General features: G+C 44.7%; 1 pseudogene; it reads right to left on the reverse strand.

Moving 5' to 3' along the window:
- Nucleotides 1–6398: 6398 nt before the first annotated feature.
- On the reverse strand, nucleotides 6399–6516 carry LOC126196078 (5S ribosomal RNA; annotated as a pseudogene).
- Nucleotides 6517–13802: the final 7286 nt, after the last annotated feature.

Consider the following 13802-nt stretch of genomic DNA (forward strand, 5'->3'; position numbering starts at 1 on the left):
CGAAGGTCTCCCTTAATGTGGGGAGTCATTAATGTCAAAACCATTTTCTTGCCGTGCTCCGTCCAGTGGCATTCTCTGGATACATGCCGTTAATGTTTCTGGCTACCGCCATTGCTGTCACCCATCTACTGAACTCAAGACGGAAGAATATGTCGGAAATGTTTCGATTTCTCCACTTCGCACTTCTTGCGTTGACAGCTCCACTCACTATTTCCAAGTGGCAAACCGACAATATGTAAACTGAAAGAGCTGCAGTGAACCCACAGTAACAGGAATACCAACATGCAAAACAAAAATGCTAAGAACTTATGCACCAACCTAACATCTCCAAGACGCTACTCCAGGCGGATGTAAAATGAATGAGCGCAACGGAAAATAATAAATGCTAAAATAAAGATTTGACCCTTTCTGACTACCCCCTTAAGCATAGCTTAGTATCTCTTAATGGACTTTAACATATAAATTACAACCTAAACATAAATGAATCACTAACGTGATCACAGCTTTTTAGATTTTATAGCCGTAATAAGTCGAAGGAGTTTGCGAAGTCACCATATGTACTACGTCCGGTGCGTCGAAGTGATGGTTCTGCGACGACGGAAGACCTCCAGCCACAAATAAACTGTTTCAAACACTAGGACGACAGAAGGCGATCCTCTGACTAGTATACTTTCTCCTCTCTGTGTTCTACAGACAAAAACCGCGAACTCCCAGCCACAAAGACCGAGTTCAGATAACGTCTCAACGTAAGTATAGGCAGAGGAAGTGCTCTCAATTACTTAACGCTGCGTACTCAACGACGACTTCCAACCCAGAGGTGAAGTCCAGAATCGTATAGGTTCGCAACAGTACAGTGCCTAACTGTTGTAACTATAAACTCTCCTGAGAGCAAAGACAGCAAGTCTGTCTGTATCAACAAAGCTGATATCGAACGACAGTCACACATTGGCGCTCACAACGGAAGACCACGTAACTCGAACGCTCGCCTACCAGCAAGGCTCCGCTCCCCACCATCGTAATTCTGAAAACGAATCATATTCCCGAAACCACGGAATATTCTCCTTCTCTGCAGATTCTTCCGAACGCCGACCAACCATATTTTAGTCTTTTGTCGTCCAACGCGGAAAGTTTGCGAGGAAAAACCTACACTCGTGCAATAGTACGCTTCTGAGTAAAAATCCTTGGAAATAACCCAGCCTGCGTGGTTTTCGAGGTGCCGCTTCTTCGTTTCTCTCACCTGCGTCCAAGATTTGCAAAGTTCGGAAGTATTATCCGGTTATCCTTCCGGCCCCTACTACAATAGCGGCCGGCCGTCACCCTACTGTGCTTCCGAGCTCAGTTGCCACGACGTCCGTCAAGCTACTTCCTGTGTTTAAGCAGGACCAAAACCTGTGCGGGCCTTCCACCCAGAGCTTGAGTTCTGCCTGCCGTTTCATCTCCACTGGCGGTCCAACCTGTACAAGTATAGGCAATCATTCATTATGCTGTTTTGATAATAAAGACACTCCGTCACCTTTCATGCACTAAGCGTTAACAATTATTTACAAGGCGTACGAGAGAATGTCAGTCTTCTTTATACACTCCTGGAAATTGAAATAAGAACACCGTGAATTCATTGTCCCAGGAAGGGGAAACTTTATTGACACATTCCTGGGGTCAGATACATCACATGATCACACTGACAGAACCACAGGCACATAGACACAGGCAACAGACCATGCACAATGTCGGCACTAGTACAGTGTATATCCACCTTTCGCAGCAATGCAGGCTGCTATTCTCCCATGGAGACGATCGTAGAGATGCTGGATGTAGTCCTGTGGAACGGCTTGCCATGCCATTTCCACCTGGCGCCTCAGTTGGACCAGCGTTCGTGCTGGACGTGCAGACCGCGTGAGACGACGCTTCATCCAGTCCCAAACATGCTCAATGGGGGACAGATCCGGAGATCTTGCTGGCCAGGGTAGTTGACTTACACCTTCTACAGCACGTTGGGTGGCACGGGATACATGCGGACGTGCATTGTCCTGTTGGAACAGCAAGTTCCCTTGCCGGTCTAGGAATGGTAGAACGATGGGTTCGATGACGGTTTGGATGTACCGTGCACTATTCAGTGTCCCCTCGACGATCACCAGTGGTGTACGGCCAGTGTAGGAGATCGCTCCCCACACCATGATGCCGGGTGTTGGCCCTGTGTGCCTCGGTCGTATGCAGTCCTGATTGTGGCGCTCACCTGCACGGCGCCAAACACACATACGACCATCATTGGCACCAAGGCAGAAGCGACTCTCATCGCTGAAGACGACACGTCTCCATTCGTCCCTCCATTCACGCCTGTCGCGACACCACTGGAGGCAGGCTGCACGATGTTGGGGCGTTAGCGGCAGACGGCCTAACGGTGTGCGGGACCGTAGCCCAGCTTCATGGAGACGGTTGCGAATGGTCCTCGCCGATACCCCAGGAGCAACAGTGTCCCAAATTTGCTGGGAAGTGGCGGTGCGGTCCCCTACGGCACTGCGTAGGATCCTACGGTCTTGGCGTGCATCCGTGTGTCGCTGCGGTCCGGTCCCAGGTCGACGGGCACGTGCACCTTCCGCCGACCACTGGCGACAACATCGATGTACTGTGGAGACCTCACGCCCCACGTGTTGAGCAATTTGGCGGTACGTCACCCGGCCTCCCGCATGCCCACTATACGCCCTCGCTCAAAGTCCGTCAACTGCACATACGGTTCACGTCCACGCTGTCGCGGCATGCTACCAGTGTTAAAGACTGCGATGGAGCTCCGTATGCCACGGCAAACTGGCTGACACTGACGGCGGCGGTGCACAAATGCTGCGCAGCTATCGCCATTCGACGGCCAACACCGCGGGTCCTGGTGTGTCCGCTGTGCCGTGCGTGTGATCATTGCTTGTACAGCCCTCTCGCAGTGTCCGGAGCAAGTATGGTGGGTCTAACTCACCGGTGTCAATGTGTGCTTTTTTCCATTTCCAGGAGTGTATATTCATATATACGACGTACAACCTATCACATGATACCTAATTGTGTTTGTAGATCACGGCAAAGTATGTGGATGAGTTCATGTAAGGTGCGAAATTATAGCCCCCTTACACACCTATGGGTTGTATACCGATCAATTATCTGAAGGTGTTATATCCGCAGTATGAAAAAGTAATGGCTTGTGTTTTAATAGGACACTATTTGTACTGTTAATTTCTAAGGTATCCTCGTCCTGAAGGAGTGATTGAAGGCATTTTAGAAGAATAACTTTATTTACAAAGCTAAACTCGATTATAATGTCCTTGGATGAATATCCACCCAACATAAGTGCCTTTCCTGTGAGTTTTTCTGTGATGTGCCTACACAATGAACCACAGAGGGCCGGCCGGAGTGGCCGCGAGGTTAAAGGCGCTACAGTCTGGAACCGCACGACCGCTACGGTCGCAGGTTCGAATCCTGCCTCGGGCATGGATGTGTGTGATGTCCTTAGGTTAGGTTTAAGTAGTTCTAAGTTCTAGGGGACTTATGACCACAGCAGTTGAGTCCCATAGTGCTCAGAGCCATTTGAACCATTTGAACCACAGAGCCGTGGTAGGCGGGCGCGTGAAATCTTGGGCCGTTACTGAGCCGGTTCTGCCGGCATATGACGGCTGAAGTACTGCTGGTAAAGACCACTACGACGTGGGCCGGCAACACAACCTTATAGCGCGAAATTCTAGTATAGCAGATTTGTGACGCTGCCGATGCCGCCAGACGGAGCTGCTGGTACTGTCGACTTGTGACGTAAAGCCTAACTGACTTAGCACGGTCCGGAGGTGTCATAAATACTGAAGCAGTCGTGCGCGGATGGATATCCATGTGGCGCTGCTAGTGCGCGTGACCTGGCGTAACAAAATAATGTCCCGCGGACAGAGCTCTCTGCTGCGACAGGGACACTGTCTGTCGGCGAGTTTGGCGCCTCCTGGCGCTGACGCTCTGCGGTAAACAGCCCAGGCCGGGGTGGCCGAGCGGTTCTAGGCTCTACACTCTCTAACCGCGCGACCTCTACGGTCGCAGGTTCGAATCCTGCCTCGGGCATGGATGTGTGTGATGTCCTTAGGTTAGTTAGGTTTAAGTAGTTCTGAGTTCTAGGGTACTGATGACCTTAGCAGTTATGTCCCACAGTGCTCAGAGCCATTTGAACCATACAAGGAGCAGCATCATTCAAAATATAGCAATCGGTGCATAGGAACTTACAATCTATTTTACCTACTCCGTCTCATGCGTTGCATCTCCCGTTATCAGTAATCTTGCACAGCCTTTTGGACTTACAGAAACTGTTAATGCAACAATAATGTCTTCAAAGTGCAAATTCTTACAACAATATAAGCAAGTGGATCTGCTTGGCTGTGTAATTCAAGAGATGTATACCACTTCTTATGGACAAACAGGAAAACAGCGCACTGCAGCTGGCCATCTTTCACCGACAACAGCGGAAAATCACATCGTGTTTCAGTACACGTGTTATGAAAGGAAGCTGAATCAACCTTTAAACCTCTCGATACTTGGTCACTGCCTGCCTCGTTGCACTGTCCAAGTTCTTGCAGATATAACAAGGAGTACAGATGACGTCATAACCAGGTTTATAGCCCAATGTAACGGTTCCGATATTCTCTCATACTTAATAAGTATTGTGAGTTTAAAAATTGTGGTGGTGCCGAATCCAACAAAATTATATCGGCCTTCTCCGAGAGAGTATGGACCGACAAACCCTTCTTCACGACGTATTGTTGGACGTAACTCACTCTTGCTGTATGTGGCCGTGTGCAGCAGTGCGTGGCACTATGTTGGTACCGACCTGCACTCCAGTACTGCGTCCATGCCAGTCAGCCACACTTCATCGACTTGTCGACCATACCTGCAGTGCAGTTATCAGTACACTGCACTCCAAAATGTGAATTTGGTCTAATTAATCTTTCAACACAACCACACTTGGGGAATTTTAATACAACTACCAATAAAGAGAAACTAATTTTGATGGTGTTGGGACAGCAACCAACCACACATTTACGTTCAGTTCCTTTACTCAGAGGGTACCGTTTCCGGTTCCGAATTGTTATGATTCATCTTCAGACGATTTCCATGCTTCTCTTACAACATATGGTGCGTTTTTTTTACAGATTAATTTTTTGTTTTCATAACATTCGTCCCAACACCATCAACATTTGTCTTCAAACAACAGCCACGGTCTCCAACCATGTCATCATATCACAAAACTGCAAAGAGAAACTAATTTTGTTGGAAGTGAACTATATGTAGGGGCCTAGTGCTTCAAGTTAAGTGGTTGTACATTCGCCTTTACATCGAAACGGTTTCATAGACGGCGCATATCAGAAATCGCACAGCTTGTTTATACGAGAGTGTGCCGTTACCAGTATTACCATGTCCACATAAGAAGAATACCACAGAGCAGCTAATCTATATTGGGAAGATACAATTAATGCTCTTCGCCAGGCGGGATTCTCACACCTCGCCAGGACACGAGGGAAAGCCGTAGATAAATAATATGATATCCTCCAAGTCAGCGAATCCCACGAATTGCTAGTCGCAACCAAAGGGTTATCAGTGACGACAGTTCGACAGCGATCGAGTAATTAGCACCTCGCCAGTACGCAGCACTCAACCTACCTTCACTCGCGGGAGTGCCGACTTGACATAAGCTTCGCTCATTAACTACCGCCACCTAAACAATAGTAGTTTGTCATCAGCACAAATACACATCATACAGTTCATAAAGTGCGACTTTACTTACGTAAAGTTACTAGCACAGTGTGTGCATTAGCGAAGCGTATTGTGCAATCATAGTGGAGTAACTCTCTGTGACCTTCCTCTTCCAAGCTGCCGTGGTGTGTCGCCTGAATGGCGTCTCGCCACACAGCTCACCAGTTTTGGTGGTAGTGACGGCAGACACAAGTGTACCAGATACTCACTCTGCTCGTAATTACATCATTATCTGCGATTTACATACGTGGAGATAAATTCTAAACACTAGTTAAATGAATACGGCGAGTGTATGGTGGACTATTTTTTCTTGCTCATGGGACCCATTGATAGATAAGTTCACAAGGACCAGAGTGAAGGGTGTCCATCCACGAGAACTGCGTCTTATCTTCTACTTCAAGTCCTTTCTCTGTATAAAAGAAAAACTAAACTCCTCCCTAACAGGCCATGAAGGCCCAACGGTACCGACCGGCCGCCGTGTCATCCTCAGCCCATAGGCGTCACTGGATGCAGATATGGAAGGGCATGTAGTCAGCAGACCGCTCTCCCGGCCGTATGTTAGTTTCCGAGACCGGAGCCGCTACTTCTCAATCAAGTAGCTCCTCAGGTTGCCTCACAGGGGCGGAGTGCACCCCGCTCACCAACAGCGCTCGGCAGACCGGATGGTCACCCATCCAAGTGGTAGCCCAGCCCGACAGCGCTTAGCTTCGGTGATCTGAGGGGAACCGGTGTTACCACTGCGGCAAGGCCGTTGGCTCCTTTCTCTGTGTCCCTGCACCCTTTCCATGCCCTGCTGGCTTCACACTCCATGCTGCCTGGCTATATTATGGCTGCCGGCTGCTCCTGCCCCCAAACGCGCTGTCCAGCCTGCCAGCGCTCTAGCCATCTCTGAGTCAATTCTGATAAGTTGACTTAGTTAAGACTTAAATATATCTATATATACTGATCATTAAGCTGCTTTTACAATTCTTGTTGTAACAAGTCCTAGAGCAAGAAACACGTTTCCCCACTAATTGTTTCTTAATTATCGTTTGTAATGGTTTAAATTGTTTATTATCATCATGTTAGGGAGAACTCCGCTTACATCTGGTAATATTGTTGTTTGTTAAAACACGACCGGTTTCGCGGGCATACCCATCGCTCCTAGCCAAAATATTCTCTGAATAGTAAGGTTTCATTAGGAGCGATGGTTATGCCTATGACCTTTTAACGTTGTTCACCTGATGATGCGGGTTGAAGCTGCGAAACCGGTCGTGTTTGAATAAACATCAATTCTTCCTAACATCCTGCCTTTCAGCAGCTGCGGTTGCCCGGATTATAAAATAATTTGTGTTAGTTATCAGCTTGAGCATGTACGCTGTTATGACAGCACACCACCATCTCTCATTCGACCTCCATTCTTACCAACTTTTCACTGTCGATTCCAGCTTTCCAACGCTAATACTATTTCTCTTTTTCATTTTGCCTTCAAGTGCAGCCATTATTGCTTGCCATCCAGACCACACAATTATTTATTATAATCAGTATTCGTATTACCTAACTAATATCTAAATCTAACTCTAATTCACGACTTTTTCATAGTGTGATAACATCGTACAATGTATAGACATTCCTTAATAGCTGCACTAGTCACTGTTTCTTCCTCCATTCATCTCTGTTCACTTGCCAACACACTTCATCAATTTACACTATGGATATAATTGTAAAGAGGGTCTATTTCTCCACCTTTAGGTCTGTCGGACTCAGAGAACATGCGAGAACATCGCCGATCGCCGCACCAGTGTGAGACCGTCCACTGCTTCCGCCCTGGTGCCATTGTCCGTCGAGATTCCTATTCTTTGGCTCTGTTTGCCAGCTGTGGGCATTAAAATGCCTAAATCAGTTTTGTCATGGTGCCAGACCACCACCTGGTGTTTTAACTCTTCGCCAAGTTCAGTAACAATCTATTCCTAATAATTACTGTGTATGACACCTTTCAGAGTGACTTTTCTCTCCCTTGTCCCCATACACATCTTTCTACATATTCTATTTTAGCTTAAGCTATTCTTACACTAGCACTTCTGGCTGCTCTGTCTTTGTTATCACACATCATAACCTTAAGGTCTACTCCAGTTACCTTGCAAATTTTGCTGTCCTCTGGACTCCAAGGCATCTCAGACCATATCACACAGATTTTTGTTGAGCTACTTAGTCTGTTATCGGCTGGACCATTATCAAGCCCAACTTCCATTACCTCGTGTGCTTCTCCCACTTTAGTACGTTTCACCACTAAATTCAAAACAATTACAGAGATCTCAAATTAGCACTGCTTCACTTCATACGTCAGTTCAAATGGTTCAAATGGCTCTGAACACTATGGGACTTAACTTCTGAAGTCATCAGTCCCCTAGAACTTAGAACTACTTAAACCTAACTAACCTAAGGACATCACACACACCCATGCCCGAGGCAGGATTCGAACCTGTGACCGTAGCGGTCGAGCGGTTCCAGACTGTAGCGCCTAGAACCGCTCGGCCATCCCGGCAGGCTCATACTTCAGTATTCACACAATTCTCACCCCATTAGAACATCATCAGTTAAAAGAATGAAATTTTCACTCTACACCAGAGTGTGCGCTGATATGAAACTTCCTGGCAGATTAAAACTGTGTGCCGGACCGAGACTCGAATTCGGGACCTTTGCCTTTCGCGGGCAAGTGCTCTGCCAACTGAGCTACCCAAGCACGCCTCATGCCCCGTCTTCACAGCTTTACTTCTGCCACTATCTCGTCTCCTACCTTCCAAACTTCACAGAAGCTCTCTTGCGAACCTTGCAGAACTAGCACTCCTGGAAGAAAGTATATTGCGCAGACATGGCTTAGCCACAGCCTAGGGGTTGGTTTTAGAATGAAATTTTCACTCTACAGCGGAGTGTGCACTGATATGAAAATTCCTGGCAGATTTAAACTGTGTGCTGGACCGAGACTCGAACTCTGGACCTTTGCCTTTCGCGGGCAAGTGCTCTACCAACTGAGCTACCCAAGAAAAGGTCCCGAGTTCGAGTCTCGGCCCGACACACAATTTTAATCTGCCAGGAATTTTCATATCAGCGCACACTCCGCTGTAGAGTGAAAATTTCATTCTAGAAACAACCCCTGGATTGTGGCTAAGCCATGTCTCCGCAATATCCTTTCTTCCAGGAGTGCTAGTTCTGAGAGGTTCGCAGCAGAGCTTCTGTGAAGTCTGGAAGGTAGGAGACGAGGTACTGGCGGAATTAAAGCTGTGAGGACGGGGCGCGAGTCGTGCATGGGTAGCTCAGTTGATAGAGCACTTGCCCGTGAAGGCAAAGGTCCCGAGTTCGAGTCTCGGTCCGGCACACAGTCTTAATCTGCTAGGAAGTTTCATCGTCAGTTAAGTTTAAAATATATTCACAAGTTTATTCATACGTTCACCCCCTCTGTTTCTGCTACTCATATACTAAAAATTGTTCATATGGCTCTGAGCACTATGGGACTTAACATCTGAGGTCATCAGTCTCCTAGAACTTAGAACAACTTAAACCTAACTAACCTAAGGACATCACACACATCCATGCCCGGCGCAGGATTCAACCTGCGACCGGAGCAGTCACGCGGTTCTGGACTGAAGCGCCTAGAACTGACTCATATAATGGTTTAACTAAATTTATCATTCTGTACTTTAGGGGGAACTGGCACATCTAATTCGCTAAGTAGCTTGTTGCGAAGCGATAGTTGAAAAATGCGCTGGGCCTCTGCCCACTCAGCCTGCGAGATTGAAAGCTCAATTTTGTCGTTATCTAATCTTAGGGGTCATACATATTCGGAACTTGCCTCGAACAGAAACTTACAGATATCGTCGCTTTTCTTTCTTGGCATACCGCCCTTTCTGTTTTTGCTGTTTATGCCAATTCACTCGCTTGTTCCGCCTGAGTACTTTCATTTTCTACTAGTTTCAGTATCTGATTTTGAACCCCGTAGGTCCCACACTTGCTGACTATTGTTTCCTGTTTCCACTGCTGTAAGCGTTTGTTCTTCAAATAGCCTCTCGATTCTAAACACGTCCCCGCCTCCAGAGCTTTGTATTACGTCAGAGTTTACCATAAGCTGTCTCCTACCCTTCCGCCTATTCTTTTGTTTGTTCCAAGACAGCCTGCGTCAACGTTACGTCACCCCGCTTCTTTTCCATTGTCTCTCGAATTCACTGCCAACTGCTCTGGCACACTTGCTACTGACAAGGGCACCTCTCCAGCGCACCCCCCCCCCCCCCCCTCAGATTTAGTTATAAGTTGGCACAGTGGATAGGCCTTGAAAAACTGAACACAGATCAATCGAGAAAACAGGAAGAAGTTGTGTGGAACTATGAAAAAAATAAGCAAAATATACAAACAGAGTTGTCCATGCGCAAGATAGGCAACATCAAGGATAATGTGAGCTCAGGAGCGCCGTGGTCCCGTGGTTAGCGTGAGCAGCTGCGGAACGAGAGGTCCTTGATTCAGGTCTTCCTTCAAGTGAAAAGTTTACTTTCTTTATTTTCGAAAAGTTATGATCTGTCCCTTCGTTCATTGACGTCTCTGTACACTGTAATAAGTTTAGTGTTTGTGTTTTGCGACAGCATCGCAAAACCGTGCGATTACTAGACGAAAGGACGAGCCTCTCCGATGGGAACAGAAAACATTTGATCGCAAGGTCATAGATCAACCGATTCCTCCACAGGAAAACACGTCTGATATATTCTACACGACACTGGTGACGGCATGTGCGTCACATGACAGGAATTCACTCTTAAGAAAAAGCGCTGTTATATTCACATAACATCTGATGGCTCGCGATCTTCCACCATAATCGAGTCCATCAACATGAGGTGGCAAACATGAGGTAGCCTACCAAGGAGGTGGAAACGTGGGTTCTACTATGCCAAGACTGCTTAGTAGCTACAACAGGAAAACACAAGTAATTAGCAGGAGTACAAAATAAGAAAGAATATATTACTTAATTTTGTTGTAGTCCATGATCAGTTGGTTGACAAGGTACAACTAGACTAAGTGTCTGTAGAATGACATAATTTACAAGTCACAAATCTTGCAGTGACGAATTAATCTCTCGTAATCTTGAATGTCGAACCCGATGAACTTGAAGACTAACTTGGAACGGAGCTTCAAAGACTTGAAGACTTGATGACAGCAATGACTGAGCTGCAGATGATGACTGACTAACATCGGCGCTGGCTAACCACTGAGCGCGGCTACGAACTGTAGACTGGCACAACTGCACTACTCTCCTGTTGCACGTGAAGTGGCCTAGCGGCGCCTCGCGGCCAGCATAAGTACTGCGGCTGGCTGTGTACTCTTTGGCTGACACAGCCGTTCTTCTGTTCCGTTTATCGGGAGAATCGCATCCGGCGGATCGATCTCTCAGGCGGCGGTGTGGTCGTATGACTGACGACACCACAACATCAAATCTTAAATCTTATAGAATATACTCGCACTTTTATTAAAATAATAAAGTATCAGAATATGTGGTAAAACGCTAAGGCTAGTACTTTTTTGTTTTTTGTTTTTGATTCAGCGAGACACGAACCAGAAGTACATCATCTGCTTCCTCACAAACCTACGACTCCGTTCATTTTTTTCCAGACTCTTTTATTGTACTAAAACACAATAAATTACCATGTTATACAAAAGCTGATACAAATTCATAGTGCTATATCTACCACGGTGTTACATGACTACACTCTGCGTCCTACCGTCTACTGAAAGCCTTAATCGTAGATATGCTATTAAATGACATTTAATTGTAACACGTTATACCCAGAACATTGCGTTTCTTATGATCCTCAGCATACCGTCGCCTTGAAACGGTATATCTTCATAAAACGCAAGTTACAATAATTATTTGACAACCAACATGACGTTTCCTGTCTTTTTATTACAACAAATCAAACAATTAACTACAAGTTTTCGAGAGATCCTCAATTTTCTAAAGCTTAGAAGCGGCACATCTACATATGGGCTTCAACTGAAAGCCAACATGGCGTCTCGTGAGCTGTAACGTCTCCTGGCAAAACACATATTGTATGAGGTAAAAAAGAAAAAAATAATTGAAATGGATAATTCTAATTTTATTTCTGCATGGACAATGATTGTGTGATTCATTTCATTCATTTCCATTTATTTATTGGTCCATTTGATTCATTACAGTACACTGAATATAGGACAAGTCAAAATTGCGAGGAGAGCAGAAACACACACACACACACACACACACACAGAGAGAGAGAGAGAGAGAGAGAGAGAGAGAGAGAGAGAGAGGGAGAGAGAGAGCATGACAAAATTAATTACAGATAACAATCATATATTACAAGTGACAAAGATAGCAATTTGAATTTAACCATTATTACATAATCATTGTTTACAAGGATATTTTTCGTAATTTAAAAATTATTTTATAGAGTAAAAACATTTTTCCACTGGAAATGACTTAAGATTATGTTTAAAATTTTTTTTATGTTGCTGCGATTTTAAATCACTGGGTAGCATGTTATATAGCTGAACTGTTTTCTGTGATACACTTTTTTGGTGCAGTGCTGTTCTACACTGTGACATGTGGATATTACTTGTGTTTCTTGTGTTGTGACTGTGTATATGCTTATTTTGTTGAAGATGTCCAGTTTGGTTTAAAAGATACTCATTCGCGAACAGGATACACTCATATACGTAAAGGCTCGGTAGGCTCATTATTTTCATTTGGATGAAATGTGGTCTACATGTTTCCAGTTTTTTTAGGTTACAGATAGCCCCGACTGCTCTTTTCTGCATCCTAAAGATCTTTATGCTGGTGGATGAGATTCTCCAGAAGATTAGCCCATATCGAAGTAGTGCATGGAAGTATGCATGATACTCTTGAATAACTATTGACTTGCTTGCACATTTATTTAACACACGCAGAGTATAACAAGCTTTTGAAAGTTTTTTCTCAAGTTCTTTTATATGACAGTTCAATTTTAAATTATCTTGTACCCATAGACCTAGAACCTTAGTGTCAGTAACCGAGTTCAGTAACGTATTTTCAAGGTATGCTACTGTAACAAAGATTTGCACATGTGGAGAAGAGTGGACATTCATAAAGACAGTTTTTTCTATATTTATTATTATTTTATTTTTTGAAACCAGCTAGTAATTTGGGACATTACAGTATCTATTGCTACTTCCAATGAGATTTTGTCAGCACCTGTTATTAATATGCTGGTGTCATCAGCAAATAAGATTAATTTTACCAATTTAATAAAGTCATTTATATCATCAATATAAAGGTGGAACAGTAGAGGTCCTAGGACAGAACCTTGTGGCACTCCATGCTTTATTGTTGATTTACTGGAGACATGTGTTGTGATAATATTTCCTTGTACTGAAATGTCATCATGCCTTAAAACCATCACTTGCTGCCTGTTTTCTAGGTAAGATCTTATCCACTGATTTGGGATTCCTCAGACACCTTTTTGATCTAATTTGTGAATGAGGAAGTCATGGTGAGTTATGTCGAAAGCTTTTGAAAGGTCCAGAAAGATACCAGTAGCATCTTTTCTGTCATCCAGTGCTTTAAGCACGGCTTCTATGTACTCGTACATTGCTGTTGTTGTAGACTTTGATTTACTAAATTCATGTTGATTTGCTGAGAGTAATGAATTTTTTGTAATGTACTTAGTAGTCTATTGTAGAAAATTTTCTCAAATATTTTGGATAAAACATTGAGTTGGGATACTGGACGATGATTATTTATATCTTCAGAGTCCCCTTTTTTGAACAGTGGAGTTACTTTAGCTGTTTTTAGGCTATTGGGAAAGATTCCAGTTGATAAGGAGTTGTTTAATATATATATTAGAGGTTTTAATACATTATCAGATGACTTTTTAAAGACATAGTCTGGCACACCATCCAGTCCACATGAATATTTGTTTTTGAGTGGCCTTATTATTTGTTTCACCTCTGTTTCCGTGACTGTTTGAAGGAACATAGACTTAACACTAGCATTTAAATAATTTGGTCGG

This window comes from Schistocerca nitens, chromosome 7 (genome assembly GCF_023898315.1).
Source record: "Schistocerca nitens isolate TAMUIC-IGC-003100 chromosome 7, iqSchNite1.1, whole genome shotgun sequence".
NCBI lineage: Eukaryota > Metazoa > Arthropoda > Insecta > Orthoptera > Acrididae > Schistocerca > Schistocerca nitens.